Raw genomic sequence first — 26,501 nt, forward strand, 5'->3', positions numbered from 1 at the left:
TGGATCACATATAGCCATCTGCGATTGTTCCATAGTGAGCTGAGGGTCCTGTATCAACCTAAACATTCTCTTCACTCTGCAGTATTCAAAACTAAAGACACAGCCCCCAAATAAGTTACTCTCACAAACCATTTGAGTAAAAGTTATCCAGGAAGCAGATGATACCAATTTACAAAAAAAAAAAAAAAAAAAATCCTTCATACTATACCCTCCTAGTTTCAATAGTTTCTTGATTTTGCCCTCCCGCCACCCCTACTGGCTACCTTCTTGGTGACCCAAGGTCTTAGAGGTGTTTTCTGCTGTCCCTGAATACTTTTTCCCTTGGAAAGCAGCTTTGAGGCTAGTGGAAGCAACTCAAACTGACCAAAATTTGAGCTTGGTCTAGCATCAAGGTTTGACCTACATTCTTTTAATTTAATTTTGCTTATTACAAATAACAATAACCAAGGGATTGCCTTTTTCTCTCTAGTTTGTGTTTTCTTATGCATCCAGTGAACCAATTCCCAGGGATTTGGATTGATCTCTAAATTCCATTGGTGCAAATGCACAAGGGATCATGTACCCATTTTGCAGAAAGCCAAATTCTGACAGCAAGTGTTTACAGCAAATAAGGATTAATTTTCATGGTGCCAAGGAAGGCAGTGGGAGACAAATCTCAGATCCATGTACTCTGGGTCTTTCAGTTAGGGATATTTTAAAGGGGAAGAACAAAGGAACTGGGATTAATCATTGTCATGTGACATTCCTGTGATATTTCTTAATCATGGTTTCGGGGGTCAGAATGTCTCTGGCTTACAATTCTCTGGCCAGATGGCCCATGGCTTAGGGATTTGTGAGATCATGTTGCCTGGAGAAACAACCCAAGTTTGTACATTAACAATGATATCAGCAACAGCCATTTTAGTACAGTAACCATGTTATCAATAACAGCAATCTTAGTCATCTGACTCTAGCTGATTAGTGTTTAATTAACACAGGATTGTGTTCAGAGAAAACAGGAAGGGATTGCGGTCAGAGAAGACAAACAAGGGAATAAAGTTTTGGATAGAGAGATATTCATAAACTCAGAAAGGGAACTCAGTTCTAGGGGGGCTTTGTTTCAATGGTACATTTTACCTTTAGTAACTGATCACAGCACAGTTGCTGCCCCATACCATGGATGATCATGGAGCCACTTAGGAAACAAAGGTTCTTCAACTTCCACACTTTTATATTTTCTTTTTCTAAGCCACATGTTTCTTTGAGACAGGGATGATCTAGCAAATCTCTTTTTGTGATGCCAAATGTAAAGAAAAAATAAAACCCAAAAACCTCAGTCCTTCCTCCTGCATTTGTTCTGTACACTCAAACTACAACCACCCTCAGTATACTTCTGACTCTTCTGGTCACCAAATGTGTGAGACTTTTTTCCACTTCAAGCAACTCTTTTGACACCAGCTTAATTTCCTATGATTTAACTCATTTCTGACACTATCTCCCTGGAGATAACATCAGATCCCACAGGTTAAGGGATCAGTCCCATGAGACTGTCCCCCACTTCAGATGTCAATTGCAAATAGTAGGTCCCCAAGTTACACACAAATTCTGTCTGGCTTGGTGGCAAATCAGAGGCTCCCATGACCTCTTCCCTTTTGGATTCAATTATTTGCTAGAAGAGTTTACAGAACTCTGGGAAGAACTTATGTTTACTAGTTTATTAAAAGCTATGATAAAGGCTATGGATGAAAAAATAATAGGGTGAAGACTGCGAGGGTCTTGAATGCAGGAGATTCTGTCTCTGTGGAGTTGAGGTTTGTCACCCTCCCAGTATGTGGATGTGTTCACCTACCTGGAAGCTCCGTGAATCTTTTAGTGTTGGGATTTTATAAGGCTTCCTCACATAATCAATTATAAACTCCATTTCCAGCTCTATGCCCTCTCTGGAAAAGGAGAGTGGGGTTGAAAATTCTAAGCTCCTGATCATGTTTTGGTCTTTCTGGTAATCAGCAGCCCCCATCCAAAGCCATCCAAGAACTCCCCCAGATTCACTACATTAGAACAAAACACACTCCTATCATTTAGAAAATTCCAAGGGATTTAGGAGCCATGTGTCAGGACCAGGGTCAAAGACCAGATATTAAAATGAAAGTTATTTCTAATGCTCTATTACTTAAGAAATTACAAAGGTGTTGGGAGCTCTATGCCAAGAACTGGGGCCAGAAATAAATGTATGTTCTATTATTTCACACATGTAGTTTTTTTCTTGATATAATGTTTCCATTTGTATTGTAATATTCCTTTTTAAAGTCACAACTTCTCCAATGGCAGGAAAGATAAACAAAACTTGATCATTTTATACCAGATTACTTATCACATAGGAATTTAGAAGTTTCAAGAGCTCAGTGCCAAGAATCAAGGGCAGAAACTATATATATATAATTTTTCTATTACATCAAAAACTGTTTAAAGAGTTTTATCCAAATGTTCATAGTGTCTGTATTCATTTAATTTTGATAGCCTAAAACTGAAAATAACACAAATACTCATCAGCAGGTGTTATGAGCTGAATTGTGTTCCCTCCCAATTCATATGTTGAATTCTTACCCCCAGTGTCTCAGAATTACTGTATTGGGAGATAGGGCCTTTACACAATGTAACTAAGTTTAAAGGAGGTCATTAGGATGGGTTCAAATCCAATTATGTCTGCTGTCCTTTTAAGAAGAGGAGATAAGGGCACAGACACACATATACTCATGGGTAACCATGTGAGAACATAGAAGGCAGCAGTTTACAAGCAAAGGAGAGAGGCTACAGAAGAAAAAAACCCTGAAGACACCTTGATCTCAGACTTCTAGCCTCTAGAATTATGAGAAAGTAAATTTCTGTTGTTTAAGCCACCCAGTCTGTGGTACCTTGTTACAGCAGCCCTAGAAAACGAATACACCAACAAACTGATAAACTGTCATATATCCATACAATGTGATACTTTTGTACAAAAGAGTGAACTATTGATATATACAACAACATTGATGAACCTCAAAACAATTATGTTGAGTAAAAGAAGCCAGTTATAAAAGTGTATGTACCCTATATTCCACTTATATGAAATTCTAGAAAATTAACTCTAATTTATCAATAAAATGACAAAAAGCATATCAGTGCTGACCTACAAATGAGAGGAGGGGTCAAGGAGGGATGATAAGGAAGAATTTCAATGGTGTGTTAAAAACAAAATTAAACTGAGTAAATTTAAAGATTTAATTGGCTTCATTTCATTATTCACGAATTGGACAGCGTCCTAATTTATTAGATAGAAAAGACCTCCGAGGAACTCTGAAAAATGGAAGACTCATATTGTTTCAGAAAAGGTTGCCTTCTTTTGGGAAAAGACTATGGTCTATCAGGCATATTTCCTCACTAGTACTAACCAGCTAATTCCAGATGGACTGGTTAAAGGTCACATTTCTGAGAGAGGCTGAAACTTCAGTTAGGTTAGGTATTAAGTCTTGGATTGCTGATGTAAGGCTTAGCACAAGTGACTCCATTTTGGGCCTGTTCTTTCTTTCTTTTTTTTTTTTTTTTTTTTGGTTAACAATTCCCTCCTTCTGATCAAACTCTCAGCTTAACTGAAAGATGTGATAAAAAATTTAAGGCATTAGCCCCACCTCCAACTACCGCGTTGAAGTTCTCATAGCTTTTGCTGATACTAATATGGTATTCACAGGTCATGACTTCAGGTTCATATTTTTTGAGTTTGTCATTCTCTCTGTTCCTTTTTCTATATTCTAGTCTTAAGTAGATCATTGGCTTGATGGTTAGCAGCTGTGAACATGCATTTAAAGCTTTCGAGAAAATACAGTGCACCAGGGATACTGCTATGATTATTCTAAGCAAGATAATCCCCAATGTCTAGAGTGTGCTTTGGAGCCATGGTCCTTAAGAACCAAACCAATCAAAATCAAGTAAGTCAAAGAAAGACCCCATTGAAAGAATTACTTTCTTAAGCCAAGTGGCTGGTTCAGTAATTTTACATAGCTGAGTTTCAACTTCCCCAGGAGTGTGTAAACCAGGTGCAGAAAATGGTGTTAATCATAACACATATACTTCCTTTTTCAGCCAAAAGATAATCAAGGGCTATCCTATTATTAAGAACAACTTTGATCAGAGAATCTAAGAATTTCTTTTTAACAGCTATTGCTCTAGTGGTGGATTTTGCAATATCTTCAAGAATTAAGGAGAGATAAATGATTTGTACTCACTCCAAACCAGGGAAGCAAGGCTTTACCAAAGGAAGCAAATCCTGAATTATACATGTCTTCTTGTAAGCCCTTTCTAACTCAATGATGTAAATTCAGGGGAGTTGATCAATGAGGTATCTCAGTTCATTTGTGAACAGTTAAAGGCACAGTTAGATAACAAAAGAGACATTGCAAAATTATGTGACAGACACTTAAGGCAGTCATAGGCTCAAGAATGATAGCCACCACAGATAAAGATAAATCCTTTTGGGGCACAAACCACTCCAACTAAAGTGACACTGTTAATGGACAGATCAGAGTTTTAGATGATAAATCTATAAGTCTGAAAGGTTACTGCCATTAGCAAAGGCCTGGGAGATAAAAATGATGGTATTGTCTTTCCAGGCTAATGTCATAGTAAAGGAAAGAAAGAAAAGAATAAAAGCTTTCATGTTTAGTTAAAGTATGAAGTCTTGATCCAGGATCTTGGGTGGAAGTGGTCTACCTCAATGTCAGTTACTTCTTTTCCTGGTCAGTTTGATTTTGATGTCTTCACCTTTTGCACAGGGTGAGATTTCAGGTGAAGCTTTCTGCAGCTGTGAGTTGTATACCCAATGTTCAAACCCCTGAAGTTTGGCTGCCATCTGGGTAGTGAGGCAGACCCAGTATAGTTCCTTTCAAGGAGATTCAAGGGAAGTCTTTGTTCTTAGCAATTCCAAACCAGAAGGGTGGGTGAAAATTTGAAGTGTTAGTTGGGAGTATCATAGCTAGATATTTGAGAAAACTAGAATTCAGGCTCTAGTCCAGTTTGCAGGTATATAACAAAAACCTCAAAGAAAATTAACAGAATTAGAATCTACAAAGGAACAAACATAATTTTTCTCTCTATAATCACCTCCAATTTTTTCCAAGACAATCACAGAAAAACTAGTTTGTATCAAAGTTGGCCTGGTTATTTACATAAGTGCAGCAAGAATAACTATTCACCATAACTGCTCTTTTTAATATTGAACTCTTAAAAATCCTCTGAGACCCAGGAAGCCAAGCCAGGGACTTTACCTAGTAAGGCTGTTGCACACACTCTAAGCAAGGTACTATGCCAATTTTTACAAGAATCTTTTGTAGCTCCATAAAGTCAATCTGAGTTCCTTTAAAGCTATCTTGTTATATCTGAGTCTATGTAGTCTATGTAGATCTCTCTCAAATATGGCATTCCAGTTAAAACCTTGGTAACATAGCCAATGTTTCCGATTGTATCCTATTATAAGGAGAACGGTTTTTTATTAAATTTTTGCTAATAACTAACATAAAAAGAATACACGAGGGTTTCCAAATTCTGGAAGAATCAGGTAGGGAAAAAAGTAAATGTTTCATCTTTGTTTACAAAGGTAAACTTTACCAAATTGCTATACGTCACAAATAGCTTAAGAGAAAAATTTTCCTTAAATCTGGAAAAACAAAACATCAAGAAACCAGAAACGTTTCAGACAAAAATCATGAAGTTATAATCATCCTTCTCAGTTAATTCAGTCCTATGTAATAATTAATACTTGTTCTGTTTGAATCCAGTTTTTCTATTAGTTCTAGAAATTCTTACCCACTTCAGTTTTATGATCTTAAAATTATCAGAGACCTGTACTTGTCAAAATCCTCTTTGTGAATCTCCTTGAAGATGAAGCCCTTTTGTAGGAACATTTTTGCAAAAGCATATGAATTAAACAGTAATGTTGTAAATGACAAAGACAAAATTCGCATTGTTAAAAATTAAAGGAGTATTTATTATAACGGAAGTGACAAAAATTTGATGATTTCTGTGTCATACAACATTCTAAGATGATAACTAGAATGATGACTGATAATACTACACCAGGACATATCAGATTTCCAGGAATTTCATACACTTTCTGGAACACATATAACTGTACAACTCTATCATAATTATTACTTCTTATTTGACAATGCTTCTTAGGTAATTTAACACATCAATTAAGCCTAGTTAGTTTAGCATCTCTCTTTTTATATGGAGAGAAAATAATTCTTTTGAGATGTTCCAGGGGACCTCTGGAAAATCCCCAAATTAGTTCAGGATCAAGAAGGTTTCATTTAGAATTTGATTTTGTGAAGTTTGTCAAAAATATTAAACATTTTGAAAACTGACTGAACAGGATCATAGATCGTTATAAAACTATACTTAATTATCTATTTGATCAAAGTGACAATAAAATATTTCAAAGGCAAATACAGAAGGTTACATAGTTGTGAGCAAAACTTAGCTCTTGATAGTGAAAAGACTGTTATCTTAAGTAATCAAAGATGCGATGATAAAGATAACACAAAGCACAGGAAATTATTTTGTAAAAACACGAAATATATTTTCCTCATATTAAATTTTCCAATGAAAATTTAATTTTCATTGTAAGTTTTCAATCACTAATGAACAATCCTCCTTGGATGTAAGAGAGGTCTCCAAAGAGGGTGCAAGGGATACTACCTTCCCCAAATCCAGAGGCACTCACAAAGTTAGACAAAAGAAAGAACAGACAACTTGCATGTCCCAGGCAGGCAGAAAGCTAAGCCAAGTTCTTAGGACCTGAAATGAGACAAGCAAAAAGGCAATAGCTATTCTTGGGAGAGAAAAGATCAATAACCAGGTCTGGATTTGGAAAGGAACATGAAATTTTATTTTCCTCTCCCAACGGGGCACTACAGAAAGAAATTCAGGAGACCTGACTTTGATAAGAATTCTCAACATTTTCTGGATCCTGCCAATTTTTCCTGCATCTCCTCTGCAGGTCCTGGTATCTACCAGAATTTGGCAAGTTGTTTTTTTGTTTGTTTGTTTGTTTTTGTTTTTGTTTCTTTTCCTCTTGGCTGTTTAAGGGAATAAAGTTTACCAGTTTACCAGGAAATTGCTGACTATTATCATCTCTAGTAGGAGCCCATATGGGAGCTCTCTTTGGAGGTAGATACAAGGGAATTCAAGTTAATGTTGAAGAAACTGCACAGGGCCTTTGAGGAAAATCTTTCCACTGTTTCAGTTGATTACAACTGAGATATAAATTCCTGGGCCAGTGTTTTGATGATGGACCCCCTAGGAGGGTATAATAGGGGAGGCTTAGGTGTTGTTCTTGATACCTTCTGTGTGTTTAGCTTTTGCTATTTTTGTAGATATAGCTTCTGGAACCATAGTTCTTAGAAACAAAACAGGCAAGTGTGTCAGAAGGTGGTGCACTTGTCTCTTTGGAGCATAAGGGTCCCAAGCCTTGGGTCTCTTGGAGCCAAATTGATACCAAGGGTGATATTCCACTGTTTTGAAGGTTGTGTAGTGTTAGACACTGTACCTCACTGCATGAAAAGTTTCTTGACCTAAAGTAAATTGAACCCATTCTGTGACTGACTTATCTTAACACAGGAGTCTTAGAGTTAGGTGATAAGTGCTTTAATAGCTTTAAAGAGTTTGACAAATGTCCACCATTTTTGTGACTTTTTGGCTTCCGAGATTTTCATTAGTAATAGGTTTTATGTACCCTAAACAAGGTAAACAAACATATGCACCATAACACACCAGCAGTAATCAAGAGATGTTACTGTGGCCTGGCCTAAAGAAGGCCCGGTACACACCATCAGTTCCCAACATAGAACCTGCAACTGGGGAAAAGAGTGAACCATCAGACCCCAAAGATGGATACTGTGGACTGATTCCAAACAAATGGGAAACTTCAGATGCTACATGCAGTTCCTAGCATTGAATTTGGGAAAGGATTCCAAGCAACTGGAGAATTATAGACGAAGCTGACAGCAGTTCCCAGCATGGAATCTGGGACAGAACCAAGAGCTGGGGTTTTCCACTCAAATGGGGGAGGTGTGGGCTGAACCAAGGGCTAGGGGCTTGCATTTTGCCTGGAACCATCTGCTAGTTCAGGCTTTCCTATAGTGGAAAGTCAATTAGATCGAGAACTTGAAGCAAAGTGAGTAGAGCTCAGAAGAGAAATTTCCTCACAGCTTTTGGAAATTGCAAGAAAGACAAGTAATACAAAGTGTTCAGGTATCAGTGCCTGGGTTTCTGTTTGACCCCCAAGCTGTCAGAAGTCTCCTTCAGTCCTGCTGCTCCCACCAAAGCTGTTAAAAAAAACAATATTCAACTGAATAAATTTACAATCTAATTGGCTTTATTTAATGACACTAAATGAGGCAGCATCTTATTTTAGCAGATAAAAAGAAGCTCTGAGAAGCTGTATAATATGGAAGATTTTATAGGCAGAAGGAGGCAGGGCAAGGAAGTTATTCTAGGAAAGAGTTAAATGTTTCAGATAGAGTCACCTTCTTTTGGGAAAAGATGGTGGTCTATCAGGCAGATTAACTCACTAGTGCTGACCAGGTACTTCCAGATTGACTGGTTAAAGAGCACACTTCCAGGAGAGGCTGAAATTGCAATTTGGTTAGGTATTAAATCTTGGTTTACTGATGGGGGCTTAGCACAAGTGACTCCATTTTGAGCCTATTGTTTCTTTTTTTAACAGGTATAAAAAAAATCTGTGGGAGTAATGGATATGCCCACTACCTTAATTTTGATGATGGCTATAAGGGTGTACACATATGTCAAAACTAATCAAATTGTGCATTTAAATATATACAGTTTATAGTATGTCAATCACATTTAAATGTCACTTAAAAAGAAAACTAACAGTTATGTGTTACTACAATCATAAAACTAGGTAATTGCATAAAGATTCCTTGGAGTAATACTTTGGATTAGATAGTAAGAGAATGCTTTGCTGTGCCTTTTAAAATGAGACCTAAATGGCCAAAATAAACAGATTAGGAAATGTCATTTTTCAGGCAGAGTTATAGCTAATTTAAAGGTCGTATACAAAACTACCTGTTGTGATTGAGGAACATAAAAATTTTAATGTAGAATATTGTATTGAGATGGACGGTGGTAGTATGTAAGTTTAGAAAAGTACTGGACAGATCTTATGAAAGATGTTGTAGGGTATGGAAAAGTGTTGTTTCACCCCTCCCCAGTTGTAATGGGAAGCCATTGACAGGTTTAAATAATAAATTGACACATGACCTCTTTCTCTTTATAAACATCTAAAATTATGTTTATTAGTATCATCCAGGACCCAGATGTTCAGTATTCCTCCTGAAATTATACATAAACAAATGTAAAAGGATAGAAACCATCTCAAAATTTATATAACAAAACAGCACTACATCACAAAAGCATGTAAAATTACAAGAAGGATATTTTAAAATATTTGGCATTTGAAGATAACAATAATGACAATCTCAAAACACAGAAAATTGCCAAAATACTCCCTAAATTGTTAAGCAGAAAAACATATAATCCTAATAAATGACAGTTTGGGTTTTATAATTAAAAATTGAACAACTTAGATAATTGGTACTGAGGTGTAAAATTTAAGCTTCTGCTTTTCTCATGTCTATTTGATTTGTAAAGGGGTAAATCACAATATAGGAAAATATACACTATTTTAAGTGTGACATTATAATCTTAAAAGATAACCTAATTAATTAAAATAACTACTTAACTATAATGGATAATCTCAATTTTCCAAAGCAGTGCATATTTACATAAATGGAAAAAGATATATACAGCAAATACTTTCATAGAACCTTCCTTGGGAGTGATATCAACAAAAATTTTAATATGGCAGTCTTGAATTTAGGCCCAAACTTTTCTGGATACATTGTTAGTTCTCTTTTAAAGTGAAAACTACAAATATAACTGCTATTACATAGTAATGGGAATTAAAGAATGTAGAATACTCATGTAAAGATAAGAACATACTTTTCTACTAGTCTTTCAAAGACACACTTTTAAAATGTTTGATTCTCATATTCCCATACTGTGAGTAATTGATTACTCTTCACTTTGTAGTCACTGGGCTATATGAAATTTGATTATTTTGACTTGAAATTCATATGTGAATGAAAAACATTCTCATCTCAACTTTTATGATTCCCATTGTAAGTATGCAGGGTACGTAGACAAAATGTTATTTTTAATCAGCTAGCTATATGAAAAGATAAACATTGTAATAGTCTATGTGATCAAACATGTGCAAAAGAAAAAAAAAAACTACACTTCAAGAAGAAAAGTTATAGACCTATGAAAGTGACAATAATACATTTTTTTAAAGTATTTACGGGCTTCACTTGTGGCGCAGTGGTTGAGAGTCCGCCTGCCTATGCAGGGGACACGGGTTCGTACCCTGGTCCAGGAAGATCCCACATGCCACGGAGCGGCTGGGCCCATGAGCCATGGCCACTGGGCCTGCACATCTGGAGCCTGTGCTCCGCAACGGGAGAGGCCACAGCAGTGAGAAGCCTGCGTACCGCAAAAAATAAATAAATAAAAATTAAAATTAAAAAATTAAAAAGTATTTACTTTGAACCATTCAGAATGTCATCAAAACTGTTGCATTCTTTTTCAATTACAGTTATATTCAGTTAACAGAACAACAATTATTTCCTACATGCTGCATCAGAGGTAAGTGAAGATTAAAAAAACTACCATCTCCATATATAACTAATTTTTGCTGTAAACCAACAAGAACCTGCTTTCCATGTCAATTTATAACTCCACACAGTACCAAGCAAGATTAGTGGCTATTAAAAATACCACTAGGACAGTTATATTTATAGACACTTTTAGTAGCATGTTAACTGTACAAGAAAGACACTGCACATTTTGAAAACAAATCTTAAACAGGTTTACATTTCAGTTTTATTTTGTTTTATTTTTTTTAATTTAAAAGGGGTGATTTGTGTACAGGGAGGTCAAAACATTTCTAGATAAGAAAAAAAAAGTTTTAGAGCTAACATTCATCAACATTTTCTTCATTATCATCTTCATCTTCCTCCTCCTTATCTTCTTCTTTTTCCTGCTTATTTTCAGTCTTGAAGACTCTACCTTTTTATTTTTTTAGACTACATCAGGCTTTCTTTTAGCTTGGTATGCAGTAATATCCTGTTCCTATTTTTCTTTTACCTTAGCAACCCTCTTTTCATAAGTCTGCCTGTCATCCGAAACAATGTTATTCTACATTTCTCATTTTCTTTGCAACATCACCAATAAACAGGGCAGGGTGTTCTCCTTTGATTTTGGGGTAACACTCAGAACAAAACAAGAGTAAGGTCAGCAGAAGCCCGTTGGGTGCACTGGGATCCTTGTACTGTTTTTTTCTTCTTCTTTAAGAGGAATAGAGGTTTTTCATTTCCCTTTCATAATGGGCCTTGTCTGCCTTTGCCATATTTTCAAATTTTCCTTATTTCAATAGATATGTCTTCTACCTTTGTAAGCATTTCTTAGAAAACACTGATGCTTCTTGTTCTCTTCCAGGCAAGTTTTCAGTAGGAATGCATATGATTACTTTTTGTCTCTAAGCTTATTAGAATCTTTATTGACTCTGTTTAGTTATTTTTTCTTAGCAAGACACAGAGTCATCCATTGCCTGTCCTGATCTCACATGCTCTGCAGCTATCTATATGGAAATTAATGGATTTCAATGAATGTGAGAACTCATTTATTTTAAAAAAAAGATCCCATAGGTAATTGTGTGGAGAAAGCAGTATAGGATATCACAAATGGAAACTGTGAGACCAGTTAGGAATCATAGTCTACGTGACAAATAATACTAACTTAGATTAGAAGGCTAGGCCTAGAAGTAGAAATACTAACTTAGATTAGAAGGCTAGGTCTAGAAGTAGATATAAGTGGAAAAAATTGGGGATATATTGTGGAGGCAAAATCTATAATATTTGTGGTTTATTGTATGTGGGGTTGTGAGAGAAAGGAATAACTAAAGGATGTTTTCTCTTTTCCCTTCTCTCAAGACCCCGGTTGGATGGTGGTAACACTTGATGAGATGGGCAGATCTTGGATAGCGTAGGTGGGGTGAGGAGAAATCCTGTTTTTGACATGTTAAGATTTAAATTCTTATTAGATATCCACAGGAGATGTCAAGTAGACGATTAGATAAATGAGTCTAGAGTTTAAGAGAGAAGCCAGATTTAGTATAAAAGGTTGGGAATCACAAGATTATGAATGGTAATTAAAGCCCTGGGATAGGAAGAGATTATGTGAAGAAGGTGGAGATACAGAAAAGAAGAAACCCTTGAATGTAGCCCTTAGAAACTCCAACATTTAGAAGTCAATCATGAGAGGAGAATTAATCAAAACAAACAAACAAGCAAAACAAACAACTGATAAAGTGCTGCTTGTGAGGTTGAAATAAAACCAGGAGAGTTTGGTATTTAAGTAGCCAAGAAAGGAAAGTGTTTCCACAAGAATGTTACAACAACTGCCTCAAGTGCTACTGAGGGAGTATGGAATAACAATTATAATAGATAGGAGAAAGGACATAATTTGAGTATCTGGAGATTAATACTATAAACATCTCTTTCAAGAGTGTGACTTTGAGAGGATAGAGAAATGGATGGCAGCTGAAAGTTAATGTTGGGTCAAAAGTAGTTCATTTCATGATGGACACTATAACTTTGTCTCTTACTCCAGATATTTCCATAGCCTATTTTCTTCTTCCAAATATTTTCTCAAATACTTTCTTCTCAATGAGGCCTGTACTGACAACCCACTTGAAACTTGAACCGTTTCTCCAACATTTTCAAATACTCTTACCATGTTCTATTTTTTCCTTAGCAATTATCATCCTCTAACTTTTTATATGTTATATTATGCATTTATACACTATATTTTATACATAAAATATACTTCGGATAGTGTATATTTTGTTCAGTTACATATCATGTTTGTTGTTTATTTTACCTCCTCCATTAAAGCAGATATGTTTATTTTATTTGTTTACTACTATATACTTGGAACTAAAAAAAATATAATAAATAGAGAGTAATAAATGTTTGTTAACTCACTAAATTAATGAATGAATGAATTTCACTAAATTAATGAATCTCAACATGATTTATGGTGATAGGAATTATCTAATAGGGAAAACAGTTGATGATACAGAATAGGAGACATTCATAAGAGTGAATTAATTGAGAATGTGAGAATAAATTGGATTTAAAACCAAACAAAAATGTTGTGGCCTGCTATTGAAGCATGAACACTCCATTTATATTGATAGAAATTAAGGGCAGAATATTTGGTTACAGATGCATCTAAATTTGTAAGTGGAAAGATAAGAGAGTCATCAGATCATTTCTATCTGTTTCTTGAAATAAGAAATAGAACCATCATATCAGACTGAAAATAAACTAACAATGGTGGTTTGAGGAGAGACTAGAAGGTGTGAAATAGTTGTTCTGGTAAAAGGAATATCCAAGATATTAGAGAAAGCAAGTAGAATTACTGGGTAGTGCTGAGTATGCATTTGGGTTTTGTGAGCACTACTGGTGTTTCTCACATACATCAAATTTCCCAAAGAGTAGAATTCCCAACTCCATGTCAAATAGATAATTTTTAGTATTGCACACATGTTCTGTGTCACTAGTTCCCTTGTGACCTACAAATAATAGGCTGTCTTTTGAGTACTAAAACTCAAACTTATGAGAAGGTAATATTCAGTTGTACTCTTTGGATTTGATTTTATACCCTTTCTTCTTCCAATTATCTTTCTCTCCTGCCTTGTGTCACTGTATGGTCTCCTATGCTCACTAATTCTGTCAGTGGTTGAGAAAGAATTTGGTCCTCTTCTCAATAATTTCATATTATTTATTATACATCTTCTTGTTTTGTGTTTATATAATGAATCAAATTAATCATCTTGTCAAAAAGTATTTCTAGATTCCAACTATATGCCAGTTATTGAGCTAAAAGCTAAAGATATAAAGATGAATAAGACAGCAAAGACAGATTAAGGGAATTTGCAATGTAGTATGGAGGCAGCTATATAAACAAAAATGTAGCTTATAATGTGATTTCTGCTGACAAAGTTTATAGAATTTATACTTCTAGTCCCTCATTCAACACATCTGAGGAGACAGAAACTTATTAAAATGATGGGAGAGTAGTTATCACAGATAAAGTACTGTTTGGGAAGTCAAGGGAAACAGAAAATGTAGAAAGAAAGAAAAGAGGGGGTGGAGAGAGTTTTCATTAATTAAACAAGTTTTGGTGAAGGAGTATGATTCATAACAGAGAAACTATATACAAATGCATGAGGCTTGAAATAGCAAAAAGATGACTATTAAAATATATAAGTGAAAGATCTGAAAGAATTCAAATTAACCCTCATATATGCTGTCATTTCTTCTTTCAGTCATTAAGAATATCATGCAAACTCAATGTAGATAGTTGAGAATGTCAAAGGACTGAGAGATGAAATAGAGAAGCATATAAGGACGGTAAAGAGCCGTAGTTGAGAACATGACTCAGGCTATTTGGTCTCTGGTGAAGTGTTATTTCAACTTTACATTGTTTACGTGGAAGGTCTACCAATCCAGTTTCTTCATTATTACTTACACTCATTTTTTCTTAAAATCTTAACACTGGGATGTATTTTTATCAACTCTCAGATTGATAAAAAAAACCTGAAACTGAGAATCACCTCATGTTCCCTGAGACAATATTTAAAGTTTTTAATTCTTACCTTTCAACACTGTGGTTATTATGAAATATTCAGTTTCCAGAATTAATATGTTTATTTGAAAAAAATCATTGACACTGCTACAAATGAATTGTTTTGACAGATGACCTACTATCCAAACCGATAGCATAATTATCTTTCTAAATAAAAATGTAACCATGTAAGTGAAAAGCAATAGATTATTAACAATAAAATTATGGACTTCAAAGAGTGAGATAAGTACTTATTCAAATGTTGACTTTGCTACATAACTAACAGTCTTTTGCTTGCTCTGTAAACGCTGATATTTTCCAAGTCATAGAACCTGTTTTCTTCTCACCTTACACATGTTTCCTGATAATTACATCTGCTTCATCGTTTTAGTTACCATCTATATACTGTATCCCCAGATCAAATTACTCTCCCAAGTTATAGTATCTTATACTTCTCCACTGAAAAAATAAAACCTGTATTGATTATCTTACTGAATTGCAGTACCATCTACACAGCAGCAAAAGTCAGAAACAAGACACACTCTAAGTTCCTCCCTACTTTAAAATTTCTGTTGTACTTCCTTTGAATAGGCTTTACCAATTTTTATTGCTTTTTTTTTTTTGTGAGAGGGTGGAAAGCTCAAAAACACATTTCTAAGTCTTCCATGAAAGTAGGTCTTTTTATTATGAATTAAGTTCACTAATTAGATTCAATCTTCTGAGATTTTGAAGGAAAATGAGGTATTGGACAAATTTATGTGACCCTGAGGAGTTCCTTTTCACAAATAAAATTTGGAATTGTGATGCTTTCCTGTAGCATTGTTCCAGAGTACTTTCTCTAGTGCAATGGGTATAAAAAATATGGTTAAATACACCATTATTGACCTTGTTTCCTAATTATTGGGCAACAGCTTTTGGTGCCTATCATCTAGTTTTGGGGAGTGATGGTTGAAGCAGTGATTACTCCCTGCATACAGCTCTAGTTTGTTCTCAAAGATATAATTTCCTTTAATAGATCAGTTCTATGTTGTTCTTTGAGTCACTACAAAAGCCAGTCTAGAAAATGAGCATTTAATCTTCTCCTGTTTTTAGTAAATCTTTTTTTCTTTCTGTTTAAAAACTTTGATTATTTTCTATTTTCTGCACTGAATTCTAACTGATATGCTTGACACTACAATTCCATTGATCTTATCTTTTAAGTATTTCTTCTATCCATATCCATCACTAATATTAATGTCAAAATTCATATCCTCACATGAAACCTATATTACTAAACTAGTATCTTTACCGGTCTCTCTGCTTGTTGTCTTGCACACTTCATGTAACCAACTGTATAGCATTTTTAAAAACTAAGTTTTATTTTAAACTATTTCCTGCTTATAAAGAATAAAAATACATGGAGTATAAGGATAATAAAACACCTAGGCTGGTATTCATCAGTCAGTTTAAGAAATTGAATATTAATACTGCTTTTGAAATTCCCTATGATTTCTCTTTTCATAGGTAAATCTTTTCTTTATACCAAAAGATAAACCCTGGTGAATTTCTTGCTTATCATTGCTCTTTAAAAAATAAAATTGCTTTTTCATTTTAGTTTTATATGTACATATAAATGTATATTTCTAAAATATATTATTAAGATTTATATATTTTGGAGATTTATATAAATAATATTACATACTGTCTCCATAATTTTCCTGAGATTCTTTTATATTTTATGAATAAAATTATAGATTTTATATTTTCACAACTATATGTACATAAAACTTTTAAATGAATGTACCACAAATTATTTAACCATTCCCTTGTAAATGGATATTTTTATATCTTTGCTAGGAGCCATGTCAAAGAACACAGCTAGGGATATATTTATGTCCCTGCTGTTAGATTTTATGTATAATATATGGACAAACTTTTGTTTACCCCAAATGCATAATCAGTTAACCCATTATAATTTAGTAAATATTTAATTTTTTCTCACTAAGCTGTATGCCACTTCTGTCACATAGCAAGATTTTATATATTCATGAGTCTGTTTCTGTGCTTCTTATTAAATTCTATTGGATTGTCTGCCACAGTGTGGGATAATAACACATTGGCTTAATCACTGCAAGTTTATGATTGATGGCTAATAATGTTTGTGCTGAGGCAGAGGGTTACCTTGACGGTGGGGCCACCACAAGCTTTGAGGACAGGGCTTCTCAGAGCCTTGGGGCCACAACTTCTGCCTGGCAAAGCTGTGGTCCAGATTCCACCCCAGTGGATCAGGAAGGTGGGACCATTACCCTGGTAGGTCCAGAAGGACTTCTGTTCCAGTATGTCTTATCCAGTGGACCTGGAAAGCTGAGTACCAAGCCAAAAATGATTATTCTTGACTCTTATGGACTAATATAATTTGCATCTAATGAAATTTTTATTTTTTATGTAAAAAGATTCTCTACATCATGTACTATCAGGGAAAAGCAAATTAAAACAATGAGAAACCACTGCACACCTATTAGAATGGCCAAAACACTGACAACAGCAAGTGAAGGATGTGGACATAAGTAGCTGATGGAAATGTAAAATGGTACATATTTTTACTATATAATCCAGCAATTGCACAATTTATTTACTCAGAGGAGTGGAAAACTTGTCCACATAGAAACATGTATACAGATGTTTATGGAAGCTTTATTTATAATTGCAAAACTTGGAAACAACCAAGATGTCTTTCAGTAAGTGAATGGATAAATTGGCAATCTTGACAGCTGAATATTATTCAATGCTAAAAAGAAATGAGCTATCAAACCATGATGATGTAAAGGAAACTTAAATGCATATTACTAAGTAAAAGAAGGCAATCTGTAAAGGCTATAAACTGTATGATTTCAACTCTATGATTCTGGAAATGGTAAAACTATGGAGACAATAAAAAGATCAGTTGTTGCTAGGGGTTGTGGGTGGGAGGATGGATAGGCAGAGCACAGAGGATACTTAGGGTACTAAACATATGCTATATAATACACATAAATCACTGTGTAAGTTTAAGATATACAGCATGGTAGTTTAATTTACATATGTTGTAAAATGATTACCACAGTAAGTTCAGTTAACATCCATCATCTCATATAGATAAAATAAAAAGAAAATTTAAAAAAAATCTCTTTGTAATGAGAACACTTAGGATCTCCTGTCTTAACAACTTTCTTCTATATCATACAGAAAAGTTAACTATAGTCGTCATGTACATTACAGAGGAATTTTAGAGCAGTGAAAATATTCTATATGACACCATAAGGATAGATACATGTTACCTTACACTTGTCTAAGCATGTAGAATGTTCAACATGAAGAATGAACTGTAATGTAAACTACAGATTTTAGGTGAAAATGAGGTGTCCATCAATTGTGACAAATGTACCACTCTCTTGAGGAATGTTGATAATGGTGATGGCAATGCATGTGTGGGAGCAGGGTGTATCTGGGAAATTTCTGTACTTTTTCAATTTTGCTTGAACCTAAAAGTGCTCTAAAAGAATTGTCTTGAAAATGGCATTTGCCTTGCTATGTTTTGGAGTTGTTTGGGACCTGACTTGTGATCCCTTTCTTTCTTCTAATTTCTTCTTTTTGGAATAGAAATATCTACCCAATACCTGTCCTGTCATTGTAGTTTGGAAGCAGACAACTAATTTTCTGGTTTCACAGGATATAGTTGGAGATGAATTTTGCCTGCAGATGACTTATACCTTGAGTCTCCTTTATACATGAAATAGATGACATTCTGATGAAATTTTGGATTTAGAATTAATGCAGGAATGAGTTAAATATTTGGGGGATGTTGAGATAGGGCAAATATATTTTACATGTCAGAAAGATATGAATTTTGCAGGGTGAGTAGGTGAATTGTTATAGGTTGAATTTTGTACCCCCCAAATTATATATTAAAGTCCTAACTCTCAGTGCCTCATAATATGACATTATTTTTGGAGATAAAATCTTTACAGAAGTAATCAAGTTAAAATGAGATCATTTTAATATGAGGCCTTAATCAAATACACCTGGCATCTTTACTAAAAGGGGAAATTTGAACACAGAGGCACATACAGAGGAAAGGCAATGTGAACATGTAGGGAGAAGACAGCCATCTACAATCTAAGGAGAAAGGCCCAGAAGAGATCCTTCTCTCACAGCCCTTAGAAGGAACCAACATCACTGACATCTTTTTTTTTTTTTTTTTTTTTTTTTTGGTGGTACGCGGGCCTCTCACTGTTGTGGCCTCTCCCGTTGCGGAGCAGCACAGGCTCTGGACGCGCAGGCTTAGTGCCATGGCTCACGGGCCCAGCCGCTCCATGGCATGTGGGATCTTCCTGGACCGGGGCACGAACCTGTGTCCCCTGCATCGGCAGGCAGACTCTCAAACACTGCACCACCAGGGAAGCCCCATCACTGACATCTTGATTTTAGACTTCTAGTTTCCAGAACTGTGAGACAATGAATTTCTATTTTATAAGCCACAGTGTTTGTGACTCTTTGTTATGGCAGCCCTAGCAAACTGATGTATCATGCAGTATTCCTCAGCAATAAAATGAATAAATATTGTTACATCAAACAACTTGGATGAATCTCCAGTAAATTATACTAAGTGAAAAAAGTACCGATCTCAAAGGTTACCTATTGCCCGATTCCACTTAAAAAACAATTTTAAGATGCCAAATTTTTAGGAATGTAGGACAGATTAGTGGTTGCCAAAGTTTTGCAATTGGGGCTGAACAGGTAGGAGGTATGGGTGTTTATAAAAGGGATCATGAAGGAGCCTTATGTTGATGGAACTCTTTTGACTGCGGTGATGGATATATAAACCTACATACTCATGTAATAATTGTGTAGAATTAAATTTACACACAGACATATGCAAATACAAATAAAACAAAAGCATCTAAATAAGATAGGTATATTGTATGAATGTGAATTCCCTAGTTGTGATGTGGTGCTATAGTTTTTCAAGATGTTACCACTGTGGGGAACTGGGTAGAGCAAACACAGGATCTCTCTATGTTATTTCTTACAACTGCATGCAAATCTATAGTTATCTCAATAAAGTGTTCAATTAAAAAAAGAAATGATTATTGATCATATAACTTTATAGAATTATTTCAAAAGCATTATGCTAAGTGCAAAAATCTTGAAAAATGAGTCTAATAATTGTATGATTCCATTATATGAAGTTCTAGTAAAGGCAAAACAATAACAGCAGAAATATTAATCATTGCTTTGTACCAGCGATGTGGAGGAAGAAAAGGTTCTTTGTCTTGATTTTAGTAATTTTGAACTCATACATTTTTCATACTTATTGAATTATATGTTTAAAATAATGTTTATTGCATATAAATTATACCTCATTAAACCTAATTCAAATAATTAATAACTTAGAAGGATCTAAATACCAATTAAAAATAAACTGCCTATTGAAATCATGATATTGTCCTTTTGGAATGGATTATTTTACATTTAAAAATACATACCCTCCTCTTAAAAACTAAAACCCACACTATTTAAAATCCTTTTATTTGATATATTAATGAACATAATTACTAAAGTTTTTTCCTTGTTTTATAATAACTGAACATTTATAAAGGCATGTGTGTAAGCTGTTGCCTTTTAAGAATGTACTACTTGTAAAAATTTACTCCCAAATAAGGTGATCTTTTACATTTGTTTTGTGTGTGTACATCATTATCTAACTTTTCTTAATCACCATGATGTTTTCTTGATTCCATAATCTCCTTCATTTTCATTTTTAAGGATACATTTTATTTTTCTAACTTGTATTTCAAAGGTTTTATATTGACTAATATGTTATGTTGCACTAAGAACCCATGCTATAACTTTTTGAAGAGTTATGAAACACCCTGTATTTAGCAAATTCCTTTTGGCTCATGTTAGTGTTTAAAAAAATAAAAAGTACACAAAAACGTACTGTTTCTTGGCATGCTTCAGTTATTCAGCAGGGGGGCAAAAGCTCAAAGGTGATCACAAGAAGTTAGAGATTCATGTAGTTCCTAAGAGAGAGCAAGACATGGTTTGAATTAATGTACATACTATTGATTGAAAAGAGTAGATTTTCTCATTTGAGAGAATAGAATTAAAGGTTGAAGTTGTTTGGACAAGAAAACCTCATTGGACCTTCCAGTAGATGTGTCAATCTCTGTTTTAAAAATTGTCTGTGTGAAAAGGAAATAATCATATTTTATGAACTTGCTTCTTACTGCATTAAAATAATGTAGATATGTTGATCTTTAATAGTCATATTTTAATCTTTGGTCTATCATTAAATAATGTATTATTTATTCTAATTTATAGCTTCTAAGAGTAAACCTGAATTACAATATGTTTACCATGCTAAAACGGGTTGTTCCATTCATGACTATATGTGGACAGGCTTAAATTTCCAACTATACAGATAGTTTAGCCAGTACTTTCTGAACTTTTTCCTCTTAAATTGTCTAGGCTAAATTTTCTTTCAAAAAAAAAAAATCAATAGTCATAGAGATATAGAGACTTAATAATCACAAAATATCCACTGATAAAATAGTTTATGTGTAATGCTTCCCTTTGCATTGTATTATACTATCTGAGAGAACAAAATGGTGCTGTTGAAAATGTACCTAAAAATGTCACAGAGCATTTCAGGAAGCCATGATCTTGTAGCTTTATTATCCAAGTATGAGGTTTCCTGTTATTACTATAGCAGGCATAAATAACCCTTCTATGCTTCAGCCTGTTACTGACAGTTAATTTATAAATGTGTTCCTTTTGCCAGAACCTGTTATTAGCTTCTGCTTGCTCCAAAGGGGCTGTGAATAGAGGTAAGTAGGTAAATTATTTGCAAAACATTACAATCTCCTGCTTTCAGAGACTTTTATATTATCTTCCACTCTAATGTCTTAATTCTTATTAAAAACATATTTTTGATTTCTGACAGCCACTTTTAATTCCCTGATTGTTACTTTTTAAAGCAACTTGTTCTTCTCTTTTATAAAGTCTTCTTGGATGAGTAGATTGAGAACTAAAAAATTTATAAATGTCAGAATATTGAAGGGTTTTTTTGTTTGTTTGTTTTTTTAGTATTCATGGAAGGCCAATTATCACAATGCTTGTTCTAAATTTCCTAACGGAATAATTCCATTTATTTAGGAATAAAACTGATAAAATATGTACAAAATCTATATAAGGTGAACTATCAAACTTTTTTGAACTATATAAAAGAACACAACTAACTGGAAATAATTTTTCTAGATTGAGAGTTTAATCCTAGTCAATGTGTCAATTCTTGATTCTGCCATGTTTTTGAATAAACCTTAATAAGCTAATTCAAAAATATATTCTGAAGAGGAAATCACAATATTAGCCAAGAAAATTAAGAAGGAAAACAATTAGAGAGATTCATGTGTGAATTAGTGTCTCATTGTGGTTTTGATAGGCAATTCTCTAATAAGTAAAGTTAATCGTATTTTCATAAAGTCATTGGATATTGGATTTTCCATTTCTTTGAAGTTCCTATTTATTTGACTATATAGATTTCCTGTATTGTATATTTATTTATTTTATTTGATTATAACTTGATGTCATTCTTATGAATTTTATTATTTATTTATTTATTTATTTTCTTATTAGTCATTCATTTTATACACATCAATGTATACATGTCAATCCCAATCTCCCAATCCATCACACCACAAACCCCACCTCCAGCTGCATTCCCACTTTGGCGTCCATACGTATTTTTCTCTACTTCTGTGTCCCAATTTTTGATCTGCAAATAGATTCTTCTGTACCATTTTTCTACACTCCACATATATGGGTTAATGTACGATATTTGTTTTTCTCTTTCTGATTTACTTCACTCTGTATGACAGTCTCTAGATGCATCCATGTCTCTACAAATGACCTAATTTTGTTTATTTTTATGGCTAATTAAAATTCCGTTGTATATATGTACCACATTTTCTTTTTTTTAACATCTTTATTGGAGTATAATTGTTTTACAATAGTGTGTTAGTTTCTGCTTTATAACAAAGTGAATCAGTTATACATATACATATGTTCCCATATATCTTCCCTCTTGCATCTCCCTCCCTCCAACTCTCACTATCCCACCCCTCTAGGTGGTCACAAACCACCGAGCGGATCTCCCTGTGCTATGCAGCTGCTTTCCACTAACTATCTATTTTAAGTTTGGTAGTGTATATATGTCCATGCCACTCTCTGTCTTTCTCACAGCTTACCCTTCCCCCTCCCCATATCCTCAAGTTGATTCTCTAGTAGCTCTGTGTCTTTATTCCTGTCTTACCCCTAGGTTCTTCATGACCATTTTTTTTTTCTTAGATTCCATATATATGTGTTAGCATACGGTATTTGTTTTTCTATTTCTGATTTAATTCATGCTGTATGACAGAGTGTAGGTTCATCCACCTCACTACAAATAATTCAATCTCACTTTTTTATAGCAGAGTAATATTCCATTGTATATATGTGCCACATCTTCTTTATCCATTCATCTGTTGATGGACACTTAGGTTGCTTCCATCTCCTGGCTACTGTAAATAGAGCTGCAATGAATATTTTGGTACATGACTCTTTTTGAATTATGGTTTTTCTCAGGGTATATGCCCAGTAGTGGGATTGCTGGGTCGTATGGTAGTTCTATTTGTACTTTTTAAAGGACCCTCCATACTGTTCTCCATAGTGGCCGTATCAATTTACATTCCCACCAGCAGTGCAAGAGGTTTCAATTTTCACCACACCTTCTCCAGAATTTATTGTTTCTAGATTTTTATATGATGGCCATTCTAATCGGTGTGAGATGGTATCTCATTGTAGTTCTGATTTGCATTTCTTTAATGATTAATGATGTTGAGAATTCTTTCATGTGTTTGTTGGCAATCTGTATATCTTCTTTGGAGAAATGTCTACTTAGGTCTTCTGCCCATTTTTGGATTGGGTTTTTGTTTGTTAGTTATGAGCTGCATGAGCTGCTTGTAAATTTAGGGGATTAATCCTTTGACATTTGCTTCACTAGCAAATATTTTCTGTCATTCTGAGGGTTGTCATTTGGTCTTGTTTATGGTTACCTTTGCTGTTCAAAAACTTTTAAGTTTCATTAGGTCCAAGTTGTTTATTTTTGTTTTTATTTCTATTTCTCTAGGAGGTGGGTCAAAAAGGATCTTTCTGTGATTTATGTCGTAGAGTGTTCTGCCTATGTTTTCCTCTAAGAGTTTGATATTTTCTGGCCATACACTTAGGTCTTTAATCCATTTTGAGTTTATTTTTGTGTATGGTGTTAAGGAGTGTTCTAATTTCATGCTTTTACATGTATGCGTCCAGTTTTCCCAGCACCACTTATTTAAGAGGCTGTCTTTTCTCTACTGTGTATTCTTGCCTCCTTTATCAAAGAAAAGGTGATCATATGTGCATGGGTTTATCTCTGGGCTTTCTATCCTGTTCCATTGATCTATATTTCTGTTTTTGTGCCAGTACCATACTGTCTTGATTACTGTAGCTTTGTAGAATAGGCTGAAGTCAGGGAAGCTGACTCCTTCGGCTCCATTTTTCTTTCTCAAGATTGTTTTGTCTATTAAGGGTCTATTGTGTTTCCATGTAAATTTATTTTTTTTAATTTTAATTCTGTGAAAAATGCCATTGGTAATTTGTTAGAGAATTCACTGAATCTGTAGATTGCTTTGGGTAGTATAGTCATGTTCACAATTTTTATTCTTCCAGTCCAAGAACATGGTATGTCTACCCATATGTTTATGTCATCTTTGATTTCTTACAATAGCCTCTCATATTTTTCTGTGTACAGGTCTTTTGCCTCCTTAGGTAAGTTTATTCTTAAGTATTTTATTTTATTGAAATGGTAAATGGGAGTTTCCTTAATTTCTCTTTCTGACTTTTTGTTGCTAGTGTATAGGAATGCAAAAGATTTCTGCATATTAATTTTGTATCCTAAAAATTTACTAAATTCATTGATTAGTTCTAGTAGTTTTCTGGTGGCATCTTTAGGATTTTTCTATGCACAGTATCATGTCATCTGCAAGCAGTGACAGTTTTACCTCTTCTTCTCCAATTTGGATTCCTTTTATTTCTTTGTTTTCCTCTGATTGCCATGGCTAGGACTTCCAAAACTATGTTGAATAATTGTGGTGAGAGTGGGCATGCTTTTCTTGTTCCTGATCTTAGAGGAAATGCTTTCTGTTTTTCAACATTGGGAATAATGCTTCCTGTGGGTTTGTCATGTATGACTTTTATTATGTTGAGGTTGGTTCTCTCTATGCCCACTTTCTGCAGAGTTTTTATCATAAATGTGTGTTGAATTTGTCAAAAGTTTTTTCTGCATCTATTGAGATGATCATATGGTTTTCATTCTTTAATTTGTTAATGTGGAGTATCACATTGATTGATTTATGTATATTGAAGAATCCTTGCATCCATGGTATAAATCTCACTTGATCATGGTGTATGATCCTTTTAATATGTTTTTGGATTCGTTTTGCTAGTATTTTGTTGAGGATTTTTGTGTCTAGGTTCATCAGTGATATTGGCCTGTAATATTCTTTTTTTCTGATATATTTTTCTGATTTTGATATCAGGTAGATGGTTGCCTCATAAATTTAACTTGGGAGTGCTCCTCCCTCTGCAAATTTTTGGAAAACTTTGAGAAGGATAGGTGTTAGCTCTTCTCTCAATATTTGATAGAATTTGTCTGTGAAGCCAAGTGATCCTGGACTTTTGTTTGTTGGAAGATTTTTAATCACAGTTTCAATTTCATTACTTGTGACTGGTCAGTTCATACTTTTTGTTTATTCCTGTTTCAGTCTCAGAAAAAAAAGTGAGAGGGCCCAAGTTAATAAAATCAGTAAGGAAGTGATGTTGCAGCTGACACCACAGAAATACAAAGATCATAAGATATTACTGCAAGTAAGTGTACATAAATAAAATAGAAAACCTAGAAGAAATGGACAAATTCCTGGAAATCTACAATCTCCAATGTTGAACCAAGAATAAATAGAAAATATGAACTGATCAGTTACATGTAATGAAACTGAAACAATAATTGAAACAACACCCACCAAACAAAATTTCTGGACCAGATGGTTTCACACGTGATTTTTGCCAAACATTTCGAAAAGAATTAACACCTGCCCTTTTCAAACTACTCCAAAAAATCACAGAGGAAGGAATGCTTGTGAAGTCATTCCAGGAAGCTAGCATTGCCCTAATACCAAAACCAGTACTATGTCCACAAATCAATCAGTGTGGTACACCACATTAAAAAGAAAATACAATTTATTTATTTATTTATTTATTTATTTACCTCTTTATTGAATTATAATTGCTTAACAATGTTGTGTTAGTTTCTGCTGTACAACAAAGTGAATTGGCTATATGTTTACATATATATCCCCTCCCTCTTGAGCTTCCCTCTCCTTACGACCCTCCCCATCCCACCTCTCTAAATCATCATATAACACGGAACTGATCTCATTGTGCTATACAGCTGCTTCCCACTAGCTCTGTATTTTACACATAGTAGTGTGTAAATGTCAATGCCAGGAATATAGTTGATTTACAATGTTGTGTTAGGTGTACAGCAAAGTGGTTCAATTATACATAGTCATATCCATTATTTTTCAGACTTTTTTCTTATATAGGTGATTACAAAATATTGAGTAGAGTTC

General features: G+C 34.3%; 1 pseudogene; it reads right to left on the reverse strand.

Moving 5' to 3' along the window:
* Positions 1-11,062: 11,062 nt before the first annotated feature.
* Positions 11,063-12,885, reverse strand: LOC131748097 (high mobility group protein B1-like; annotated as a pseudogene).
* Positions 12,886-26,501: the final 13,616 nt, after the last annotated feature.

The sequence above is a fragment of the Kogia breviceps genome, chromosome X (assembly GCF_026419965.1).
Source record: "Kogia breviceps isolate mKogBre1 chromosome X, mKogBre1 haplotype 1, whole genome shotgun sequence".
Taxonomy (NCBI): domain Eukaryota; kingdom Metazoa; phylum Chordata; class Mammalia; order Artiodactyla; family Physeteridae; genus Kogia; species Kogia breviceps.